Here is a 24,156-nt window from a genome sequence, read left to right as displayed (position 1 = left end):
CCATCTTCGCAGCAGTCAATATCGGGGCCTCACAGCTCAGGTGTCACACTTCAAAACTGGCAAGTCGGCTAATTTAAGCATAAACTCCAAATTTGTAACCATGCTCAAGACATTTTTCAAATGGTTGTGATGTTTTAGAACGCCCCACCATATCCCCCCGCCCCAAAATCACACGTGTTTTATCGAGAGTGAAAAGTAATCACGTTGAATTAAAATATGTAAGCTTATTTCAATGACAAATTCTCAACAACTTTTCAAAAGTTTGAAATGATTTTCCACGTACCGTGAACGTAAAGTCTTTAAACCTTAAAAATATTAACATGCAACCCAAGCCTCAAATGATGTGTGTTTCTCTAGAAAAGAAATTACATTGAATCAAAAAATGTAAAACTTATTTTATCTTTTGAGAAGAGCATTGTAGGGCGGGTCTTTATATTTTAGTGGATAGGTCATAAAAGTGTTAAAATAATTGAATAAGACACATTTAGCAGCGATAACTTATAAGCACGAGCAAAAATTGATCTTATAGATTATAGACGCTTATAGATTTTAACAATATAACAGACTTTACTAAAATGTTTACTTTTAAAATAAATATTACATCACAACATGTCCACACTCAGGCACCTGCCGTTAAAGGTTATGGGATGTAGAGATACAGTATATAAGGTTCATGATAAGAATAAATGGCTGGCGATAAACCTTTCCTCGATCCTTTGCGGACTTGTAAAACTGTTCATGATCAGAATAAAAAACGCTCACGCTATTACACAAGCACCCGTGTCTCGCCAAAGCTGACAAATAAACAGACGGAAAAGCCGCACTGCACGTGTGAACAGGGGAATGAGCGAGCGAGCGGGGATAGGGCGCCTCCTGCGCTTAAAAGCTTACAGCACCTGGTATTCCCAGGCGGTCTCCCATCCAAGTACTAACCAGGCCCATCCCTGTTTAGCTTCCAAAATCAGACAAGATCAGGCGTGCTCAAGGGGGTGTGGCCGTAAGCGAGAGCAGGGCTCACTGGCACCCTTCTTATAGAGAGGACAGCTCCGCCACATCTTTTACGACGCTGCTTTTTTTCCCTTGCGTTTTTCTCTTCTTCCCACGTTCTCTCTCTTCACTGCCTTCGTCCCCGCTCTATTTCACTTCAGCCTTTCACTCTTGCTTCCTTCCAATGAGGACGGAGCTGCGGGAGAAAGGGCGCTATAGAGGATCGCTGTGGAGAGCTGCTGCTGTGCTTTGACATCTGAGCTCTGTGGAAAATGATCTCAATACAATTCTGAAAAAGGCGACTCCCCGAACGCCAGCCGAACAAGTCTCCACAGCCGAAGCGCTGTGTCTCTTTTCAGCTGGCGATAAACCTTTCCTCGATCCTTTGCGGACTTGTAAAACTGTTCATGATCAGAATAAAAAAGGCTCACGCTAATACACAAGCACCCGTGTCTCGCCAAAGCTGACAAATAAACAGACAGAAAAGCCGCACTGCACGTGTGAACAGGGGAATGAGCGAGCGAGCGGGGATAGGGCGCCTCCTGCGCTTAAAAGCTTATAACACCTAGTACTCGCAGGCGGTCTCCCATCCAAGTACTAACCAGGCCCGTCCCTGCTTAGCTTCCGCAATCAAACGAGATCAGGCGTGCTCAAGGGGGTGTGGCCATAAGGGACAGCAGGGCTCACTGGCACCCTTCTATTAGAGAGGACAGCTCCGTCACCTCTTTTACGACGCTGCTTTTTTTCCCTTGCGTTTTTCTCTTCTTCCCACGTTCTCTCTCTTCACTGCCTTCGTCCCCGCTCTATTTCACTTCAGCCTTTCACTTGTAGCGGCAATGGTTGTTAATAAGACAGAATTAAGTGTTGCTGTGCTTTTTCAAATGAGGCCCCATCTCTCTGTTCATCTCTGTGGTGCAGCCACAGAGAAACTATTCATGCAGGCTGATTTAAAGATGTTTTCTTTTGATAAGGGACAGCTCCCAAATGGGGATGCACTTAGCTAAGCCTGGCTATCATGATCAATGGTCATCCATTGGCGCCTATCTTTCTAGGGTGTGCCAGATGGACATCTGGACTGCATTCCTAAGTGTCAGGAGTAAGTGACTCACATCTCACCTTCAACAACCAATCAGGGACTGGTAGGGCCGAGTAACCTACGTGGGACTCTGATGCCCATGGAACTTTCAGCCAATGAACGAGCTGAAGTTCCTCCAGGTAAAAACAGGCAACACAGAGGGCCTGAGAGACTATTTCCTGGACTTTTCTAAAGGGAATTCAAAGGAGAATTCCAGGGCAGGACGGCCCAGGAGCCAAAGGCTCCCAAGGGCAGGACATTCTCGCAGCGCGCCTCCTGACCATCCTAAGAGTCAGCCTGGACAACCACGGAACGACCAGTGTGTCCGAGTGCCAGAACTTTCCTTTGTTCTAAGAGTCTAGAGCGGAGGTTGCCAGAGAGTAACCAGAGGATCCACCTGAGGTAAGCACCAGCAGCAAGCCTTGTGAACAGGTCGGAACTGTGGACAGCTGAATCACTATTCAGAACTAGCGCTTCATCAGGAATGAACCGGTCCTCTTCCTGACTTGCTGGGACCCACAGTCATCTTTTCTCCTGTGCACAAACTTTGCTAGTTAAAGCCAACACTAACTAGCCGGTCAGTGAGCATCTGCAGCACAGCACAGCCTGGCACGGAGCCAAAGAGCCCGCAGGAGATCTGAATCCCCAGAGATTGGATGAGTATTCAACTTCAATGCATTACAGCTCAAGAATTCAATTGTTATCCCAACCAGTTGATATCAATTTTATTCCTAAGAGTTATGTACTTGTTTTGAGTATCTAATGTAGAAGTTGTAACCAAGTTCAATTACGAAACGGTCTAAATGAATGATATACTGAACTTATGTCCTCTTGATATATGTAACTCTTTGTAACTGAATGAATATATATCTTTTGTATTCTGAAAACCGTCACGATAAGATCTGTTAGGTTTACATGCATATTTTATGTATTAATAAATGTATCCTCGTGTATTAGTACCTGTGTGTGTGTGTGTGTGTGTGTGTGTTGTTTGAGTTATATCGCATGGTTGGATTCTAAGGCCATTAAAAGAATCCATTTCGTGATTTACGGCTACAATTAATAATTGTCCCCTTAAATGCCCAAATTCTACATTAGTATAGTGGCAAGTATCCCCGCCTGTCACGCGGGAGATTGGGGTTTGATTCCCCACCGGGGAGTAGCTTTTCTTTTACCTCCTTAGAGAAAGGACTGCCTTTCACTTCTCTGTTTTCTTTCACAGCGTCGTGCACCTTTTCATTGCTCTCGCTTTCAGAGCCTCCGCACGGCACACGACTCGACATCAGAAAGCACATTGAAGTGAAAGCAGGAAGCGCTACGACATGCACTGTGCAGATCCCGCCACACTAAGAGGTGAGTGGGTCTGTTCGATGCACAAAGAACGCTTTGATAAGCGTCAAAGGCAAGTCATTCCGAGTTGGTCGTTTGTGTTTTCTGTTCAGACGCGAAATGCTGAAATTATCTCTCGGCTCCTCGGTTGTCATTTCTGCTCCGTAAAGGAATCACAGGACGCGTCGGCTTCCAGCACGGTGGGTCGGGACACGATGCCGGGGGTCGAAGGGTGTGATGTCTTCCTCGTTAGCATAGTGGCAAGTATCCCCGCCTGTCACGCGGGAGACCGGGGTTTGATTCCCCGACGGGGAGTAGAAAGCTTTTCTTTTACCTCCTTAGAGAAAGGACTGCCTTTCACTTCTCTGTTTTCTTTCACAGCGTCGTGCACCTTTTCATTGCTCTCGCTTTCAGAGCCTCCGCACGGCACACGACTCGACATCAGAAAGCACATTGAAGTGAAAGCAGGAAGCGCTGCGACATGCACTGTGCAGATCCCGCCACACTAAGAGGTGAGTGGGTCTGTTCGATGCACAAAGAACGCTTTGATAAGCGTCAAAGGCAAGTCATTCCGAGTTGGTCGTTTGTGTTTTCTGTTCAGACGCGAAATGCTGAAATGATCTCTCGGCTCCTCGGTTGTCATTTCTGCTCCGTAAAGAAATCACAGCACGCGTCGGCTTCCAGCACGGTGGGTCGGGACACGATGCCGGGGGTCGGAGAGAGCGATGTCTTCCTCGTTAGTATAGTGGTGATTATCCCCACCTGTCACGCGGGAGACTGGGGTACATCAGGACGCGCATTGGAGTGAAAGCAGGATGCGCTGCGACATGCACTGTGCAGATCCCGCCACACTAAGAGGTGAGTGGGTCTGTGCGATCACAGCGCTAGGCGAATCCCCAATCCCCTTTTGTGCGTGGCGACAAAAGAAGCCGGTCTGTTTCCGCCCAGTTTCGAACCAGGGACTTTTCGCGTGTGAGGCAAACGTGATAACCACTACACTACGGAAACGGTAGCAAACCCTTCCCAGCGGCCCAGTGCTGAGCTTCGCCAATGCGATTCAGCTGCTTCCAGTGCCTTTATTGGAGTGCGCTGATGGACCGTGCTCTCTCTCCAGAGACCAGCACGCCTGTCATGGACGGAGCAGGAAAAGCGGCGCCACATTCTACAGCCCTCTCCACGCAATCGACGAAATCGGGCTACTGAAGTGGAGAAAATCGCCTCTCCAGAAAGTGCAAATATCATCTTGGAGAGTATAAATCCTATTGCCGAAGGTCAGCCGTCTACCAGAGTAACCCTCCCACCTCCTGCAGCGATGATCAGCTCGTCTCACACGCGAGAAGTCTTCGGTTGGAAACAAGCGCCCCCTCTTCTCGCGCGTTTTGCACGTTCGAGTGGTTTTAATGCGGCTCCTTCGTACACGGTGCTGATCTTTTGGAAAGCAGGAGGCAAAACTGACACGTTCCCATACCGGGAGTCAAACCCGGGCCGCCTGGGTGAAAACCAGGAATCCTAACCACTAGACCATATGGGAGCACACAACCCCGCTGTTCCGGGCATCATGCAAGCAAACTACATAAATATGAGAAAACACGCAAGAGAGTTGTCACTCAGAGTGTCGAAGGGTCGATGTATACTGGGGCTCAGTTGAAATGCAACGTCAGGACTTTTCCGAATTAGGTCACACGAAGAGAGCACAGCCTTTTCCGCCCTACCATGTGTGTATCGGTAACTCGCCGTGATCGTATAGTGGTCAGTACTTTGCGTTGTGGCCGCAACAACCCTGGTTCGAATCCGAGTCACGGCAGAATAGGGGCGTCTGCTTTTACTACTTGCGCGAATGAAGGCAAAAAAAAGCCAATCGATGTGAACGAACGGCGCTTTACAGAGGAGTACTGCCTGACTGGATCGTTGATGAACGACAGAGGCCACTCCGACCTCTTCTCGGTTTTCTTCAACGACTTACTAAGGATCTTCTTCACATTCGCCCATGCAGGGGAAGCCAGTTACACCAAAGCAAACGCAGGAAAGTGCATTTCAAGCAGAGACCAGGAGAGACTTGTTTACACCGAGAGTGGTCGGAGAATGGAACAATGCGCCCAGCCCTGTTGCTGGAGCCGATTCTTGATGAGATCTTGGGCTCACTGGATGCTAATCTTTCTGTTGTTCTTGCAGGTCCTGCGCTGCTTTTGAGCCGACAGAGCTCGTCCTGGTCTGTCGGCACAGCCCAATTGCAAATGATCGGCTCCGCGTACAGAAGGAACGTGCGTTTGGTACAAGAGTGCATGAAGGCACCGGAAATACATTGGGAACAAATGACCGGTCGCTCAAGACCTCTGTGAAGTACAGGAGCGTGCAACAAGAGGCTGTTTCCGCCCGGTCTCGGACCGGGGACCTTTCGCGTGTTAGGCGAACGTGATAGCCGCTACACTACGGAAACCTGCAGGGACCGCTGCTGGTGTCTCGCTTGCGTTTCGGGCTGAGAATGGGAAGCGTCACTTTAGGCAGGGGGCGCTGGATAGAGGAACAAAGGGCGCGATGAAACAAAATGCCGAAACCCGGGATCGAACCAGGGACCTTTAGATCTTCAGTCTAACGCTCTCCCAACTGAGCTATTTCGGCAGTGCACAGAGCCCACAGCCACCTGCTCCAGCGGAATGAGCGCACCAAGAGGAGCGGGAGAGTGTTGCAGGAACGTCACTCAGAAGGAAAGCCACCCAGCTGCGCCCTCTGAGCTCTGTCCAGCGCATCTTCCTCGCATGGACTCCTGCCTGCGACGGGCAGGAAACAATTAGCAAGAACAGAACAGCACCCCATGGGTGTCTCATGACCACACCTTAGGTTGTGACACGTGCAGGTGTGAGGGGTTGCCGGGCTACTCTGGAGCAGAGCTTGGGCGGAGGGGGGGCGGGAAAGCAGACAAAGAGGTGACACCTCAAGGTCTGCACGATCACAGCTCTCCGCCGCCCCAGGCTTCCGCTCGATAAGCTACTGTACACACCCGCCCCTCCTCACACAGACCGTGGAAAAGCCCCCGAGTGGGAGGGCTCTCTCTTCCTCCCAGGAGCTCTTGGACACGACGCACAGACAGAGCGCGGGGAGCTGCCGCCTGCAAACACGGCTCCAGGCAGGACTCCACTCCGCAGGAGCCGCAGAGCAGAGGAGATGGGGGCAGCTTAGTTCCTGTGCAGAGACCTGAGCTGTTGTTGCTGCGGACGCTGTCTTTTCTGTTCTCGGGGTAGGAGTGAATGTTGAGTTGCCCTTAGAAATGAAGCAGAGCACTTCAACGGCACGGGTGTGTGTGTGTGCGTGCGCCCTGGTGATTCTGGGAGACAGATCGAACCTGGGCTAAAAGAGAGGGGGCTTAGCCCTCTTCCATTTGCTAGTTCAGAGTTGTACAACCCATTTGTATCTGCTAGGCGGCGCAGTCGTCGTGCACAAAGAACGCTTTGAAAAGCGTCAAAAGCAAGTCATTCTGAGTTGGTCGTTTGTGTTTTCCGTTCAGACGCGAAATGCTGAAATGATCTCTCGGCTCCTCGGTTGTCATTTCTGCTCCGTAAAGAAATCACAGCACGCGTCGCCTTCCAGCACGCTGGGTCGGGACACGATGCCGGGGATCGAAGGGTGTGATGTCTTCCTCGTTAGTATAGTGGCAAGTATCCCCGCCTGTCACGCGGGAGACCGGGGTTCGATTCCCCGACGGGGAGTAGAAAGCTTTTCTTTTACCTCCTTAGAGAAAGGACTGCCTTTCACTTCTCTGTTTTCTTTCACAGCGTCGTGCACCTTTTCATTGCTCTCGCTTTCAGAGCCTCCGCACGGCACACGACTCGACATCAGAAAGCACATTGAAGTGAAAGCAGGAAGCGCTGCGACATGCACTGTGCAGATCCAGCCACACTAAGAGGTGAGTGGGTCTGTTCGATGCACAAAGAACGCTTTGATAAGCGTCAAAGGCAAGTCATTCCGAGTTGGTCGTTTGTGTTTTCTGTTCAGACGCGAAATGCTGAAATGATCTCTCGGCTCCTCGGTTGTCATTTCTGCTCCGTAAAGGAATCACAGGACGCGTCGGCTTCCAGCACGGTGGGTCGGGACACGATGCCGGGGGTCGAAGGGTGTGATGTCTTCCTCGTTAGCATAGTGGCAAGTATCCCCGCCTGTCACGCGGGAGACCGGGGTTTGATTCCCCGACGGGGAGTAGAAAGCTTTTCTTTTACCTCCTTAGAGAAAGGACTGCCTTTCACTTCTCTGTTTTCTTTCACAGCGTCGTGCACCTTTTCATTGCTCTCGCTTTCAGAGCCTCCGCACGGCACACGACTCGACATCAGAAAGCACATTGAAGTGAAAGCAGGAAGCGCTGCGACATGCACTGTGCAGATCCCGCCACACTAAGAGGTGAGTGGGTCTGTTCGATGCACAAAGAACGCTTTGATAAGCGTCAAAGGCAAGTCATTCCGAGTTGGTCGTTTGTGTTTTCTGTTCAGACGCGAAATGCTGAAATGATCTCTCGGCTCCTCGGTTGTCATTTCTGCTCCGTAAAGAAATCACAGCACGCGTCGGCTTCCAGCACGGTGGGTCGGGACACGATGCCGGGGGTCGGAGAGAGCGATGTCTTCCTCGTTAGTATAGTGGTGATTATCCCCACCTGTCACGCGGGAGACTGGGGTACATCAGGACGCGCATTGGAGTGAAAGCAGGATGCGCTGCGACATGCACTGTGCAGATCCCGCCACACTAAGAGGTGAGTGGGTCTGTGCGATCACAGCGCTAGGCGAATCCCCAATCCCCTTTTGTGCGTGGCGACAAAAGAAGCCGGTCTGTTTCCGCCCAGTTTCGAACCAGGGACTTTTCGCGTGTGAGGCAAACGTGATAACCACTACACTACGGAAACGGTAGCAAACCCTTCCCAGCGGCCCAGTGCTGAGCTTCGCCAATGTGATTCAGCTGCTTCCAGTGCCTTTATTGGAGTGCGCTGATGGACCGTGCTCTCTCTCCAGAGACCAGCACGCCTGTCATGGACGGAGCAGGAAAAGCGGCGCCACATTCTACAGCCCTCTCCACGCAATCGACGAAATCGGGCTACTGAAGTGGAGAAAATCGCCTCTCCAGAAAGTGCAAATATCATCTTGGAGAGTATAAATCCTATTGCCGAAGGTCAGCCCTGTCTACCAGAGTAACCCTCCCACCTCCTGCAGCGATGATCAGCTCGTCTCACACGCGAGAAGTCTTCGGTTGGAAACAAGCGCCCCCTCTTCTCGCGCGTTTTGCACGTTCGAGTGGTTTTAATGCGGCTCCTTCGTACACGGTGCTGATCTTTTGGAAAGCAGGAGGCAAAACTGACACGTTCCCATACCGGGAGTCAAACCCGGGCCGCCTGGGTGAAAACCAGGAATCCTAACCACTAGACCATATGGGAGCACACAACCCCGCTGTTCCGGGCATCATGCAAGCAAACTACATAAATATGAGAAAACACGCAAGAGAGTTGTCACTCAGAGTGTCGAAGGGTCGATGTATACTGGGGCTCAGTTGAAATGCAACGTCAGGACTTTTCCGAATTAGGTCACACGAAGAGAGCACAGCCTTTTCCGCCCTACCATGTGTGTATCGGTAACTCGCCGTGATCGTATAGTGGTCAGTACTTTGCGTTGTGGCCGCAACAACCCCGGTTTGAATCCGGGTCACGGCAGAATAGGGGCGTCTGCTTTTACTACTTGCGCGAATGAAGGCAAAAAAAAGCCAATCGATGTGAACGAACGGCGCTTTACAGAGGAGTACTGCCTGACTGGATCGTTGATGAACGACAGAGGCCACTCCGACCTCTTCTCGGTTTTCTTCAACGACTTACTAAGGATCTTCTTCACATTCGCCCATGCAGGGGAAGCCAGTTACACCAAAGCAAACGCAGGAAAGTGCATTTCAAGCAGAGACCAGGAGGGACTTGTTTACACCGAGAGTGGTCGGAGAATGGAACAATGCGCCCAGCCCTGTTGCTGGAGCCGATTCTTGATGAGATCTTGGGCTCACTGGATGCTAATCTTTCTGTTGTTCTTGCAGGTCCTGCGCTGCTTTTGAGCCGACAGAGCTCGTCCTGGTCTGTCGGCACAGCCCAATTGCAAATGATCGGCTCCGCGTACAGAAGGAACGTGCGTTTGGTACAAGAGTGCATGAAGGCACCGGAAATACATTGGGAACAAATGACCGGTCGCTCAAGACCTCTGTGAAGTACAGGAGCGTGCAACAAGAGGCTGTTTCCGCCCGGTCTCGGACCGGGGACCTTTCGCGTGTTAGGCGAACGTGATAGCCGCTACACTACGGAAACCTGCAGGGACCGCTGCTGGTGTCTCGCTTGCGTTTCGGGCTGAGAATGGGAAGCATCACTTTAGGCAGGGGGCGCTGGAAAGAGGAACAAAGGGCGCGATGAAACAAAATGCCGAAACCCGGGATCGAACCAGGGACCTTTAGATCTTCAGTCTAACGCTCTCCCAACTGAGCTATTTCGGCAGTGCACAGAGCCCACAGCCACCTGCTCCAGCGGCATGAGCGCACCAAGAGGAACGGGAGAGTGTTGCAGGAACGTCACTCAGAAGGAAAGCCACCCAGCTGCGCCCTCTGAGCTCTGTCCAGAGCATCTTCCTCGCATGGACTCCTGCCTGCGACGGGCAGGAAACAATTAGTAAGAACAGAACAGCACCCCATGGGTGTCTCATGACCACACCTTAGGTTGTGACACGTGCAGGTGTGAGGGGTTGCCGGGCTACTCTGGAGCAGAGCTTGGGCGGAGGGGGGGCGGGAAAGCAGACAAAGAGGTGACACCTCAAGGTCTGCACGATCACAGCTCTCCGCCGCCCCAGGCTTCCGCTCGATAAGCTACTGGACACACCCGCCCCTCCTCACACAGACCGTGGAAAAGCCCCCGAGTGGGAGGGCTCTCTCTTCCTCCCAGGAGCTCTTGGACACGACGCACAGACAGAGCGCGGGGAGCCGCCGCCTGCAAACATGGCTCCAGGCAGGACTCCACTCCGCAGGAGCCGCAGAGCAGAGGAGATGGGGGCAGCTTAGTTCCTGTGCAGAGACCTGAGCTGTTGTTGCTGCGGACGCTGTCTTTTCTGTTCTCGGGGTAGGAGTGAATGTTGAGTTGCCCTTAGAAATGAAGCAGAGCACTTCAACGGCACGGGTGTGTGTGTGTGCGTGCGCCCTGGTGATTCTGGGAGACAGATTGAACCTGGGCTAAAAGAGAGGGGGCTTAGCCCTCTTCCATTTGCTAGTTCAGAGTTGTACAACCCATTTGTATCTGCTAGGCGGCGCAGTCGTCGTGCACAAAGAACGCTTTGAAAAGCGTCAAAAGCAAGTCATTCCGAGTTGGTCGTTTGTGTTTTCCGTTCAGACGCGAAATGCTGAAATGATCTCTCGGCTCCTCGGTTGTCATTTCTGCTCCGTAAAGAAATCACAGCACGCGTCGCCTTCCAGCACGCTGGGTCGGGACACGATGCCGGGGATCGAAGGGTGTGATGTCTTCCTCGTTAGTATAGTGGCAAGTATCCCCGCCTGTCACGCGGGAGACCGGGGTTCGATTCCCCGACGGGGAGTAGAAAGCTTTTCTTTTACCTCCTTAGAGAAAGGACTGCCTTTCACTTCTCTGTTTTCTTTCACAGCGTCGTGCACCTTTTCATTGCTCTCGCTTTCAGAGCCTCCGCACGGCACACGACTCGACATCAGAAAGCACATTGAAGTGAAAGCAGGAAGCGCTGCGACATGCACTGTGCAGATCCAGCCACACTAAGAGGTGAGTGGGTCTGTTCGATGCACAAAGAACGCTTTGATAAGCGTCAAAGGCAAGTCATTCCGAGTTGGTCGTTTGTGTTTTCTGTTCAGACGCGAAATGCTGAAATGATCTCTCGGCTCCTCGGTTGTCATTTCTGCTCCGTAAAGAAATCACAGCACGCGTCGGCTTCCAGCACGGTGGGTCGGGACACGATGCCGGGGGTCGGAGAGAGCGATGTCTTCCTCGTTAGTATAGTGGTGATTATCCCCACCTGTCACGCGGGAGACTGGGGTACATCAGGACGCGCATTGGAGTGAAAGCAGGATGCGCTGCGACATGCACTGTGCAGATCCCGCCACACTTAGAGGTGAGTGGGTCTGTGCGATCACAGCGCTAGGCGAATCCCCAATCCCCTTTTGTGCGTGGCGACAAAAGAAGCCGGTCTGTTTCCGCCCAGTTTCGAACCAGGGACTTTTCGCGTGTGAGGCAAACGTGATAACCACTACACTACGGAAACGGTAGCAAACCCTTCCCAGCGGCCCAGTGCTGAGCTTCGCCAATGCGATTCAGCTGCTTCCAGTGCCTTTATTGGAGTGCGCTGATGGACCGTGCTCTCTCTCCAGAGACCAGCACGCCTGTCATGGACGGAGCAGGAAAAGCGGCGCCACATTCTACAGCCCTCTCCACGCAATCGACGAAATCGGGCTACTGAAGTGGAGAAAATCGCCTCTCCAGAAAGTGCAAATATCATCTTGGAGAGTATAAATCCTATTGCCGAAGGTCAGCCCTGTCTACCAGAGTAACCCTCCCACCTCCTGCAGCGATGATCAGCTCGTCTCACACGCGAGAAGTCTTCGGTTGGAAACAAGCGCCCCCTCTTCTCGCGCGTTTTGCACGTTCGAGTGGTTTTAATGCGGCTCCTTCGTACACGGTGCTGATCTTTTGGAAAGCAGGAGGCAAAACTGACACGTTCCCATGCCGGGAGTCAAACCCGGGCCGCCTGGGTGAAAACCAGGAATCCTAACCGCTAGACCATATGGGAGCACACAACCCCGCTGTTCCGGGCATCATGCAAGCAAACTACATAAATATGAGAAAACACGCAAGAGAGTTGTCACTCAGAGTGTCGAAGGGTCGATGTATACTGGGGCTCAGTTGAAACGCAACGTCAGGACTTTTCCGAATTAGGTCACACGAAGAGAGCACAGCCTTTTCCGCCCTACCATGTGTGTATCGGTAACTCGCCGTGATCGTATAGTGGTCAGTACTTGGCGTTGTGGCCGCAACAACCCCGGTTCGAATCCGGGTCACGGCAGAATAGGGGCGTCTGCTTTTACTACTTGCGCGAATGAAGGCAAAAAAAAGCCAATGGATGTGAACGAACGGCGCTTTACAGAGGAGTACTGCCTGACTGGATCGTTGATGAACGACAGAGGCCACTCCGACCTCTTCTCGGTTTTCTTCAACGACTTTCTAAGGATCTTCTTCACATTCGCCCATGCAGGGGAAGCCAGTTACACCAAAGCAAACGCAGGAAAGTGCATTTCAAGCAGAGACCAGGAGGGACTTGTTTACACCGAGAGTGGTCGGAGAATGGAACAATGCGCCCAGCCCTGTTGCTGGAGCCGATTCTTGATGAGATCTTGGGCTCACTGGATGCTAATCTTTCTGTTGTTCTTGCAGGTCCTGCGCTGCTTTTGAGCCGACAGAGCTCGTCCTGGTCTGTCGGCACAGCCCAATTGCAAATGATCGGCTCCGCGTACAGAAGGAACGTGCGTTTGGTACAAGAGTGCATGAAGGCACCGGAAATACATTGGGAACAAATGACCGGTCGCTCAAGACCTCTGTGAAGTACAGGAGCGTGCAACAAGAGGCTGTTTCCGCCCGGTCTCGAACCGGGGACCTTTCGCGTGTTAGGCGAACGTGATAGCCGCTACACTACGGAAACCTGCAGGGACCGCTGCTGGTGTCTCGCTTGCGTTTCGGGCTGAGAAAGGGAAGCGTCACTTTAGGCAGGGGGCGCTGGAGAGAGGAACAAAGGGCGCGATGAAACAAAATGCCGAAACCCGGGATCGAACCAGGGACCTTTAGATCTTCAGTCTAACGCTCTCCCAACTGAGCTATTTCGGCAGTGCACAGAGCCCACAGCCACCTGCTCCAGCCTTCCTGTATTGCGGCATGAGCGCACCAAGAGGAGCTGGAGAGTGTTGCAGGAACGTCACTCAGAAGGAAAGCCACCCAGCTGCGCCCTCTGAGCTCTGTCCAGAGCATCTTCCTCGCATGGACTCCTGCCTGCGACGGGCAGGAAACAATTAGCAAGAACAGAACAGCACCCCATGGGTGTCTCATGACCACACCTTAGGTTGTGACACGTGCAGGTGTGAGGGGTTGCCGGGCTACTCTGGAGCAGAGCTTGGGCGGAGGGGGGGCGGGAAAGCAGACAAAGAGGTGACACCTCAAGGTCTGCACGATCACAGCTCTCCGCCGCCCCAGGCTTCCGCTCGATAAGCTACTGGACACACCCGCCCCTCCTCACACAGACCGTGGAAAAGCCTCCGAGTGGGAGGGCTCTCTCTTCCTCCCAGGAGCTCTTGGACACGACGCACAGACAGAGCGCGGGGAGCCGCCGCCTGCAAACATGGCTCCAGGCAGGACTCCACTCCGCAGGAGCCGCAGAGCAGAGGAGATGGGGGCAGCTTAGTTCCTGTGCAGAGACCTGAGCTGTTGTTGCTGCGGACGCTGTCTTTTCTGTTCTCGGGGTAGGAGTGAATGTTGAGTTGCCCTTAGAAATGAAGCAGAGCACTTCAACGGCACGGGTGTGTGCGTGCGCCCTGGTGATTCTGGGAGACAGATCGAACCTGGGCTAAAAGAGAGGGGGCTTAGCCCTCTTCCATTTGCTAGTTCAGAGTTGTACAACCCATTTGTATCTGCTAGGCGGCGCAGTCGTCGTGCACAAAGAACGCTTTGAAAAGCGTCAAAAGCAAGTCATTCCGAGTTGGTCGTTTGTGTTTTCCGTTCAGACGCGAAATGCTGAAATGATCTCTCGGCTCCTCGGTTGTCATTTCTGCTCCGTAAAGGAATCACAGCACGCGTCGCCTTCCAGCACGCTGGGTCGGGACACGATGCCGGGGATCGAAGGGTGTGATGTCTTCCTCGTTAGTATAGTGGCAAGTATCCCCGCCTGTCACGCGGGAGACCGGGGTTCGATTCCCCGACGGGGAGTAGAAAGCTTTTCTTTTACCTCCTTAGAGAAAGGACTGCCTTTCACTTCTCTGTTTTCTTTCACAGCGTCGTGCACCTTTTCATTGCTCTCGCTTTCAGAGCCTCCGCACGGCACACGACTCGACATCAGAAAACACATTGAAGTGAAAGCAGGAAGCGCTGCGACATGCACTGTGCAGATCCCGCCACACTAAGAGGTGAGTGGGTCTGTTCGATGCACAAAGAATGCTTTGATAAGCGTCAAAGGCAAGTCATTCCGAGTTGGTCGTTTGTGTTTTCTGTTCAGACGCGAAATGCTGAAATGATCTCTCGGCTCCTCGGTTGTCATTTCTGCTCCGTAAAGAAATCACAGCACGCGTCGGCTTCCAGCACGGTGGGTCGGGACACGATGCCGGGGGTCGGAGAGAGCGATGTCTTCCTCGTTAGTATAGTGGTGATTATCCCCACCTGTCACGCGGGAGACTGGGGTACATCAGGACGCGCATTGGAGTGAAAGCAGGATGCGCTGCGACATGCACTGTGCAGATCCCGCCACACTAAGAGGTGAGTGGGTCTGTGCGATCACAGCGCTAGGCGAATCCCCAATCCCCTTTTGTGCGTGGGGACAAAAGAAGCCGGTCTGTTTCCGTCCAGTTTCGAACCAGGGACTTTTCGCGTGGGAGGCAAACGTGATAACCACTACACTACGGAAACGGTAGCAAACCCTTCCCAGCGGCCCAGTGCTGAGCTTCGCCAATGCGATTCAGCTGCTTCCAGTGCCTTTATTGGAGTGCGCTGATGGACCGTGCTCTCTCTCCAGAGACCAGCACGCCTGTCATGGACGGAGCAGGAAAAGCGGCGCCACATTCTACAGCCCTCTCCAAGCAATCGACAAAATCGGGCTACTGAAGTGGAGAAAATCGCCTCTCCAGAAAGTGCAAATATCATCTTGGAGAGTATAAATCCTATTGCCGAAGGTCAGCCCTGTCTACCAGAGTAACCCTCCCACCTCCTGCAGCGATGATCAGCTCGTCTCACACGCGAGAAGTCTTCGGTTGGAAACAAGCGCCCCCTCTTCTCGCGCGTTTTGCACGTTCGAGTGGTTTTAATGCGGCTCCTTCGTACACGGTGCTGATCTTTTGGAAAGCAGGAGGCAAAACTGACACGTTCCCATGCCGGGAGTCAAACCCGGGCCGCCTGGGTGAAAACCAGGAATCCTAACCGCTAGACCATATGGGAGCACACAACCCCGCTGTTCCGGGCATCATGCAAGCAAACTACATAAATATGAGAAAACACGGAAGAGAGTTGTCACTCAGAGTGTCGAAGGGTCGATGTATACTGGGGCTCAGTTGAAACGCAACGTCAGGACTTTTCCGAATTAGGTCACACGAAGAGAGCACAGCCTTTTCCGCCCTACCATGTGTGTATCGGTAACTCGCCGTGATCGTATAGTGGTCAGTACTTTGCGTTGTGGCCGCAACAACCCCGGTTCGAATCCGGGTCACGGCAGAATAGGGGCGTCTGCTTTTACTACTTGCGCGAATGAAGGCAAAAAAAAGCCAATGGATGTGAACGAACGGCGCTTTACAGAGGAGTACTGCCTGACTGGATCGTTGATGAACGACAGAGGCCACTCCGACCTCTTCTCGGTTTTCTTCAACGACTTACTAAGGATCTTCTTCACATTCGCCCATGCAGGGGAAGCCAGTTTCACCAAAGCAAACGCAGGAAAGTGCATTTCAAGCAGAGACCAGGAGGGACTTGTTTACACCGAGAGTGGTCGGAGAATGGAACAATGCGCCCAGCCCTGTTGCTGGAGCCGATTCTTGATGAGATCTTGGGCTCACTGGATGCTAATCTTTCTGTTGTTCTTGCAGGTCCTGCGCTGCTTTTGAGCCGACAGAGCTCGTCCTGGTCTGTCGGCACAGCCCAATTGCAAATGATCGGCTCCGCGTACAGAAGGAACGTGCGTTTGGTACAAGAGTGCATGAAGGCACCGGAAATACATTGGGAACAAATGACCGGTCGCTCAAGACCTCTGTGAAGTACAGGAGCGTGCAACAAGAGGCTGTTTCCGCCCGGTCTCGGACCGGGGACCTTTCGCGTGTTAGGCGAACGTGATAGCCGCTACACTACGGAAACCTGCAGGGACCACTGCTGGTGTCTCGCTTGCGTTTCGGGCTGAGAATGGGAAGCGTCACTTTAGGCAGGGGGCGCTGGAAAGAGGAACAAAGGGCGCGATGAAACAAAATGCCGAAACCCAGGATCGAACCAGGGACCTTTAGATCTTCAGTCTAACGCTCTCCCAACTGAGCTATTTCGGCAGTGCACAGAGCCCACAGCCACCTGCTCCAGCCTTCCTGTGTTGCGGCATGAGCGCACCAAGAGGAGCGGGAGAGTGTTGCAGGAACGTCACTCAGAAGGAAAGCCACCCAGCTGCGCCCTCTGAGCTCTGTCCAGCGCATCTTCCTCGCATGGACTCCTGCCTGCGACGGGCAGGAAACAATTAGCAAGAACAGAACAGCACCCCATGGGTGTCTCATGACCACACCTTAGGTTGTGACACGTGCAGGTGTGAGGGGTTGCCGGGCTACTCTGGAGCAGAGCTTGGGCGGAGGGGGGGCGGGAAAGCAGACAAAGAGGTGACACCTCAAGGTCTGCACGATCACAGCTCTCCGCCGCCCCAGGCTTCCGCTCGATAAGCTACTGGACACACCCGCCCCTCCTCACACAGACCGTGGAAAAGCCCCCGAGTGGGAGGGCTCTCTCTTCCTCCCAGGAGCTCTTGGACACGACGCACAGACAGAGCGCGGGGAGCCGCCGCCTGCAAACACGGCTCCAGGCAGGACTCCACTCCACAGGAGCCGCAGAGCAGAGGAGATGGGGGCAGCTTAGTTCCTGTGCAGAGACCTGAGCTGTTGTTGCTGCGGACGCTGTCTTTTCTGTTCTCGGGGTAGGAGTGAATGTTGAGTTGCCCTTAGAAATGAAGCAGAGCACTTCAACGGCACGGGTGTGTGTGTGTGCGTGCGCCCTGGTGATTCTGGGAGACAGATCGAACCTGGGCTAAAAGAGAGGGGGCTTAGCCCTCTTCCATTTGCTAGTTCAGAGTTGTACAACCCATTTGTATCTGCTAGGCGGCGCAGTCGTCGTGCACAAAGAACGCTTTGAAAAGCGTCAAAAGCAAGTCATTCCGAGTTGGTCGTTTGTGTTTTCCGTTCAGACGCGAAATGCTGAAATGATCTCTCGGCTCCTCGGTTGTCATTTCTGCTCCGTAAAGGAATCACAGCAGGCGTCGGCTTCCAGCACGGTGGGTCGGGACACGATGCCGGGGGTCGGAGAGAGCGATGTCTTCCTCGTTAGTATAGTGGTGATTATCCGCACCTGTCACGCGGGAGACTGGGGTACTTCAGGACGCGCATTGAAGTGAAAGCAGGATGCGCTGCGACATGCACTGTGCAGATCCCGCCACACTAAGAGGTGAGTGGGTCTGTTCGATGCACAAAGAACGCTTTGAAAGCATCAAAGGCAAATCATTCCGAGTTGGTCGTTTGTGTTTTCTGTTCAGACGCGAAATGCTGAAATGATCTCTCGGCTCCTCGGTTGTCATTTCTGCTCCGTAAAGGAATCACAGCAGGCGTCGGCTTCCAGCACGGTGGGTCGGGACACGATGCCGGGGGTCGGAGAGAGCGATGTCTTCCTCGTTAGTATAGTGGTGATTATCCGCACCTGTCACGCGGGAGACTGGGGTACATCAGGACGCGCATTGAAGTGAAAGCAGGATGCGCTGCGACATGCACTGTGCAGATCCCGCCACACTAAGAGGTGAGTGGGTCTGTTCGATCACTGCGCTAGGCGAATCCCCAATCCCCTTTTGTGCGTGCCGACAAAGGAAGCCGGTCTGTTTCCGCCCGGTTTCGAACCGGGGACCTTTCGCGTGTGAGGCGAACGTGATAACCACTACACTACGGAAACGGTGGCAATCCCTGCCCAGCGGCCCAGCGCTGAGCTTCGCCAATGCGATTCAGCTGCTTCCAGTGCCTTTATTGGAGTGCGCTGATGGACCGTGCTCTCTCTCCAGAGACCAGCACGCCTGTCATGGACGGAGCAGGAAAGGCGGCGCCACATTCTACAGCCCTCTCCACGCAATCGACGAAATCGGGCTACTGAAGTGGAGAAAATCGCCTCTCCAGAAAGTGCAAATATCATCTTGGAGAGTATAAATCCTATTGCCGAAGGTCAGCCCTGTCTACCAGAGTAACCCTCCCACCTCCTGCAGGGATGATCAGCTCGTCTCACACGCGAGAAGTCTTCGGTTGGAAACAAGCGCCCCCTCTTCTCGCGCGATTTGCACGTTCGAGTGGTTTTAATGCGGCTCCTTCGTACACGGTGCTGATCTTTTGGAAAGCAGGAGGCAAAACTGACAGGTTCCCATACCGGGAGTCGATCCCAGGCCGCCCGGGTGAAAACCAGAAATCCTAACCGCTAGACCATATGGGAGCACACACCCCTGCTGTTCCGGGCATCATGCAAGCAAACTACATAAATATGAGAAAACGCGCAAGAGAGTTGTCACTCAGAGTGTCGAAGGGTCGATGTATACTGGGGCTCAGTTGAAATGCAACGTCAGGACTTTTCCGAATTAGATCACACGAAGAGAGCACAGCCTTTTCCGCCCTGCCACGTGGGTATCGGTAACTCGCCGTGATCGTATAGTGGTCAGTACTTTGCGTTGTGGCCGCAACAACCCCGGTTCGAATCCGGGTCACGGCAGAATAGGGGCGTCTGCTTTGACTACTTGCGCGAATGAAGGCAAAAAAAAGCCAATCGATGTGAACGAACGGCGCTTTACAGAGGAGTACTGCCTGACTGGATCGTTGATGAACGACAGAGGCCACTCTGACCTCTTCTCGGTTTTCTTCAATGACTTACTAAGGATCTTCTTCACATTCGCCCATGCAGGGGAAGCCAGTTACACCAAAGCAAACGCAGGAAAGTGCATTTCAAGCAGAGACCAGGAGGGACTTGTTTACACCGAGAGTGGTCGGAGAATGGAACAATGCGCCCAGCCCTGTTGCTGGAGCCGATTCTTGATGAGATCTTGGGCTCACTAAGAGGCCCCCGCTGGATGCTAATCTTTCTGTTGTTGTTGCAGGTCCTGCGCTGCTTTTGAGCCGACAGAGCTCGTCCTGGTCTGTCGGCACAGCCCAATTGCAAATGATCGGCTCCGCGTACAGAAGGAACGTGCGTTTGGTACAAGAGTGCATGAAGGCACCGGAAATACATTGGGAACAAATGACCGGTCGCTCAAGACCTCTGTGAAGTACAGGAGCGTGCAAAAAGAGGCTGTTTCCACCCGGTCTCGAACCGGGGACCTTTCGCGTGTGAGGCGAACGAGATAGCCGCTACACTACGGAAACCTGCAAGGACCGCTGCTGGTGTCTCGCTTGCGTTTCGGGCTGAGAAAGGGAAGCGTCACTTTAGGCAGGGGGCGCTGGAGAGAGGAACAAAGGGCGCGATGAAACAAAATGCCGAAACCCGGGATCAAACCAGGGACTTTTAGATCTTCAGTCTAACGCTCTCCCAACTGACCTATTTCGGCAGTGCGCAGAGCCCACAGCCACCTGCTCCAGCCTTCCTGTGTTGCGGCATGAGCGCACCAAGAGGAGCGGGAGAGTGTTGCAGGAACGTCACTCAGAAGGAAAGCCACCCAGCTGTGCCCTCTGAGCTCTGTCCAGCGCATCTTCCTCGCATGGACTCCTGCCTGCGAGGGGCAGGAAACAATTAGCAAGAACAGAGCAGCACCCCATGGGTGTCTCATGACCACACCTTAGGTTGTGACACGTGCAGGTGTGAGGGGTTGCCGGGCTACTCTGGAGCAGAGCTTGGGAGGAGGGGGGGCGGGAAAGCAGACAAAGAGGTGACACCTCAAGGTCTGCACGATCACAGCTCTCCGCCGCCCCAGGCTTCCGCTCGATAAGCTACTGGACACACCCGCCCCTCCTCACACAGACCGTGGAAAAGCCCCCGAGTGGGAGGGCTCTCTCTTCCTCCCAGGAGCTCTTGGACGCACAGACAGAGCGCGGGGAGCCGCCGCCTGCAAACACGGCTCCAGGCAGGACTCCACTCCGCAGGAGCCGCAGAGCAGAGGAGATGGGGGCAGCTTAGCTCCTGTGCAGAGACCTGAGCTGTTGTTGCTGCGGACGCTGTCTTTTCTGTTCTCGGGGTAGGAGTGAATGTTGAGTTGCCCTTAGAAATGAAGCAGAGCACTTCAACGGCACGGGTGTGTGTGTGTGCGTGCGCCCTGGTGATTCTGGGAGACAGATCGAACCTGGGCTAAAAGAGAGGGGGCTTAGCCCTCTTCCATTTGCTAGTTCAGAGTTGTACAACCCATCTGTATCTGCTAGGCGGCGCAGTCGTCGTGCACAAAGAACGCTTTGAAAAGCGTCAAAAGCAAGTCATTCCGAGTTGGTCGTTTGTGTTTTCCGTTCAGACGCGAAATGCTGACATGATCTCTCGGCTCCTCGGTTGTCATTTCTGTTCCGTAAAGGAATCACAGCACGCGTCGCCTTCCAGCACGCTGGGTCGGGACACGATGCCGAGGATCGGAGAGTGCGGTGTCTTCCTCGTTAGTATAGTGGCAAGTATCCCCGCCTGTCACGCGGGAGACCAGGGTTCGATTCCCTGACGGGGAGTAGAAAGCTTTTCTTTTACCTCCTTAGAGAAAGGACTGCCTTTCACTTCTCTGTTTTCTTTCACAGCGCCGTGCACCTTTTCATTGCTCTCGCTTTCAGAGCCTCCGCACGGCACACGACTCGACATCAGGAAGCACATTGAAGTGAAAGCAGGAAGCGCTGCGACATGCACTGTGCAGATCCCGCCACACTAAGAGGTGAGTGGGTCTGTTCGATGCACAAAGAACGCTTTGAAAGCATCAAAGGCAAATCATTCCGAGTTGGTCGTTTGTGTTTTCTGTTCAGACGCGAAATGCTGAAATGATCTCTCGGCTCCTCGGTTGTCATTTCTGCTCCGTAAAGGAATCACAGCAGGCGTCGGCTTCCAGCACGGTGGGTCGGGACACGATGCCGGGGGTCGGAGAGAGCGATGTCTTCCTCGTTAGTATAGTGGTGATTATCCGCACCTGTCACGCGGGAGACTGGGGTACATCAGGACGCGCATTGAAGTGAAAGCAGGATGCGCTGCGACATGCACTGTGCAGATCCCGCCACACTAAGAGGTGAGTGGGTCTGTTCGATCACTGCGCTAGGCGAATCCCCAATCCCCTTTTGTGCGTGCCGACAAAGGAAGCCGGTCTGTTTCCGCCCGGTTTCGAACCGGGGACCTTTCGCGTGTGAGGCGAACGTGATAACCACTACACTACGGAAACGGTGGCAATCCCTGCCCAGCGGCCCAGCGCTGAGCTTCGCCAATGCGATTCAGCTGCTTCCAGTGCCTTTATTGGAGTGCGCTGATGGACCGTGCTCTCTCTCCAGAGACCAGCACGCCTGTCATGGACGGAGCAGGAAAGGCGGCGCCACATTCTACAGCCCTCTCCACGCAATCGACGAAATCGGGCTACTGAAGTGGAGAAAATCGCCTCTCCAGAAAGTGCAAATATCATCTTGGAGAGTATAAATCCTATTGCCGAAGGTCAGCCCTGTCTACCAGAGTAACCCTCCCACCTCCTGCAGGGATGATCAGCTCGTCTCACACGCGAGAAGTCTTCGGTTGGAAACAAGCGCCCCCTCTTCTCGCGCGATTTGCACGTTCGAGTGGTTTTAATGCGGCTCCTTCGTACACGGTGCTGATCTTTTGGAAAGCAGGAGGCAAAACTGACAGGTTCCCATACCGGGAGTCGATCCCAGGCCGCCCGGGTGAAAACCAGAAATCCTAACCGCTAGACCATATGGGAGCACACACCCCTGCTGTTCCGGGCATCATGCAAGCAAACTACATAAATATGAGAAAACGCGCAAGAGAGTTGTCACTCAGAGTGTCGAAGGGTCGATGTATACTGGGGCTCAGTTGAAATGCAACGTCAGGACTTTTCCGAATTAGATCACACGAAGAGAGCACAGCCTTTTCTGGCCTGCCACGTGGGTATCGGTAACTCGCCGTGATCGTATAGTGGTCAGTACTTTGCGTTGTGGCCGCAACAACCCCGGTTCGAATCCGGGTCACGGCAGAATAGGGGCGTCTGCTTTGACTACTTGCGCGAATGAAGGCAAAAAAAAGCCAATCGATGTGAACGAACGGCGCTTTACAGAGGAGTACTGCCTGACTGGATCGTTGATGAACGACAGAGGCCACTCTGACCTCTTCTCGGTTTTCTTCAATGACTTACTAAGGATCTTCTTCACATTCGCCCATGCAGGGGAAGCCAGTTACACCAAAGCAAACGCAGGAAAGTGCATTTCAAGCAGAGACCAGGAGGGACTTGTTTACACCGAGAGTGGTCGGAGAATGGAACAATGCGCCCAGCCCTGTTGCTGGAGCCGATTCTTGATGAGATCTTGGGCTCACTAAGAGGCCCCCGCTGGATGCTAATCTTTCTGTTGTTGTTGCAGGTCCTGCGCTGCTTTTGAGCCGACAGAGCTCGTCCTGGTCTGTCGGCACAGCCCAATTGCAAATGATCGGCTCCGCGTACAGAAGGAACGTGCGTTTGGTACAAGAGTGCATGAAGGCACCGGAAATACATTGGGAACAAATGACCGGTCGCTCAAGACCTCTGTGAAGTACAGGAGCGTGCAAAAAGAGGCTGTTTCCACCCGGTCTCGAACCGGGGACCTTTCGCGTGTGAGGCGAACGAGATAGCCGCTACACTACGGAAACCTGCAAGGACCGCTGCTGGTGTCTCGCTTGCGTTTCGGGCTGAGAAAGGGAAGCGTCACTTTAGGCAGGGGGCGCTGGAGAGAGGAACAAAGGGCGCGATGAAACAAAATGCCGAAACCCGGGATCAAACCAGGGACTTTTAGATCTTCAGTCTAACGCTCTCCCAACTGACCTATTTCGGCAGTGCGCAGAGCCCACAGCCACCTGCTCCAGCCTTCCTGTGTTGCGGCATGAGCGCACCAAGAGGAGCGGGAGAGTGTTGCAGGAACGTCACTCAGAAGGAAAGCCACCCAGCTGTGCCCTCTGAGCTCTGTCCAGCGCATCTTCCTCGCATGGACTCCTGCCTGCGAGGGGCAGGAAACAATTAGCAAGAACAGAGCAGCACCCCATGGGTGTCTCATGACCACACCTTAGGTTGTGACACGTGCAGGTGTGAGGGGTTGCCGGGCTACTCTGGAGCAGAGCTTGGGAGGAGGGGGGGCGGGAAAGCAGACAAAGAGGTGACACCTCAAGGTCTGCACGATCACAGCTCTCCGCCGCCCCAGGCTTCCGCTCGATAAGCTACTGGACACACCCGCCCCTCCTCACACAGACCGTGGAAAAGCCCCCGAGTGGGAGGGCTCTCTCTTCCTCCCAGGAGCTCTTGGACGCACAGACAGAGCGCGGGGAGCCGCCGCCTGCAAACACGGCTCCAGGCAGGACTCCACTCCGCAGGAGCCGCAGAGCAGAGGAGATGGGGGCAGCTTAGCTCCTGTGCAGAGACCTGAGCTGTTGTTGCTGCGGACGCTGTCTTTTCTGTTCTCGGGGTAGGAGTGAATGTTGAGTTGCCCTTAGAAATGAAGCAGAGCACTTCAACGGCACGGGTGTGTGTGTGTGCGTGCGCCCTGGTGATTCTGGGAGACAGATCGAACCTGGGCTAAAAGAGAGGGGGCTTAGCCCTCTTCCATTTGCTAGTTCAGAGTTGTACAACCCA

General features: G+C 53.5%; 11 non-coding genes and 2 pseudogenes across 11 annotated transcripts; 3 read left to right on the top strand and 10 right to left on the bottom strand.

The window, feature by feature from the left end:
- Nucleotides 1-884: 884 nt before the first annotated feature.
- Nucleotides 885-1,003, bottom strand: LOC148807181 (5S ribosomal RNA; annotated as a pseudogene).
- Nucleotides 1,004-1,540: 537 nt separating this feature from the next.
- On the bottom strand, nt 1,541-1,659 carry LOC148807180 (5S ribosomal RNA; annotated as a pseudogene).
- Nucleotides 1,660-4,850: 3,191 nt separating this feature from the next.
- trnae-uuc (transfer RNA glutamic acid (anticodon UUC)) lies at nt 4,851-4,922 on the bottom strand. Its single transcript has one exon. It is a non-coding gene; the product is annotated as a tRNA-Glu (tRNA).
- A 1,015-nt stretch (nt 4,923-5,937) lies between these two features.
- Nucleotides 5,938-6,010, bottom strand: trnaf-gaa (transfer RNA phenylalanine (anticodon GAA)). The gene has a single exon. It is a non-coding gene; the product is annotated as a tRNA-Phe (tRNA).
- Nucleotides 6,011-7,023: 1,013 nt separating this feature from the next.
- On the top strand, nt 7,024-7,095 carry trnad-guc (transfer RNA aspartic acid (anticodon GUC)). Its single transcript has one exon. It is a non-coding gene; the product is annotated as a tRNA-Asp (tRNA).
- A 1,634-nt stretch (nt 7,096-8,729) lies between these two features.
- On the bottom strand, nt 8,730-8,801 carry trnae-uuc (transfer RNA glutamic acid (anticodon UUC)). Its single transcript has one exon. It is a non-coding gene; the product is annotated as a tRNA-Glu (tRNA).
- A 1,015-nt stretch (nt 8,802-9,816) lies between these two features.
- Nucleotides 9,817-9,889, bottom strand: trnaf-gaa (transfer RNA phenylalanine (anticodon GAA)). The gene has a single exon. It is a non-coding gene; the product is annotated as a tRNA-Phe (tRNA).
- Nucleotides 9,890-10,902: 1,013 nt separating this feature from the next.
- On the top strand, nt 10,903-10,974 carry trnad-guc (transfer RNA aspartic acid (anticodon GUC)). Its single transcript has one exon. It is a non-coding gene; the product is annotated as a tRNA-Asp (tRNA).
- Nucleotides 10,975-13,025: 2,051 nt separating this feature from the next.
- trnav-aac (transfer RNA valine (anticodon AAC)) lies at nt 13,026-13,098 on the bottom strand. The gene has a single exon. It is a non-coding gene; the product is annotated as a tRNA-Val (tRNA).
- A 109-nt stretch (nt 13,099-13,207) lies between these two features.
- Nucleotides 13,208-13,280, bottom strand: trnaf-gaa (transfer RNA phenylalanine (anticodon GAA)). The gene has a single exon. It is a non-coding gene; the product is annotated as a tRNA-Phe (tRNA).
- A 1,020-nt stretch (nt 13,281-14,300) lies between these two features.
- Nucleotides 14,301-14,372, top strand: trnad-guc (transfer RNA aspartic acid (anticodon GUC)). Its single transcript has one exon. It is a non-coding gene; the product is annotated as a tRNA-Asp (tRNA).
- A 3,881-nt stretch (nt 14,373-18,253) lies between these two features.
- On the bottom strand, nt 18,254-18,326 carry trnav-cac (transfer RNA valine (anticodon CAC)). Its single transcript has one exon. It is a non-coding gene; the product is annotated as a tRNA-Val (tRNA).
- A 3,339-nt stretch (nt 18,327-21,665) lies between these two features.
- On the bottom strand, nt 21,666-21,738 carry trnav-cac (transfer RNA valine (anticodon CAC)). The gene has a single exon. It is a non-coding gene; the product is annotated as a tRNA-Val (tRNA).
- Between the last annotated feature and the right edge of the window lie 2,418 nt (nt 21,739-24,156).

This window comes from Atractosteus spatula, unplaced genomic scaffold (assembly GCF_055471065.1).
Source record: "Atractosteus spatula isolate fAtrSpa1 unplaced genomic scaffold, fAtrSpa1.hap1 Scaffold_41, whole genome shotgun sequence".
Classification (NCBI taxonomy): Eukaryota; Metazoa; Chordata; class Actinopteri; order Semionotiformes; family Lepisosteidae; genus Atractosteus; species Atractosteus spatula.
Note: the sequence above shows the minus strand (reverse complement) of the source record. Positions and strands in the feature narration are given on the sequence as shown.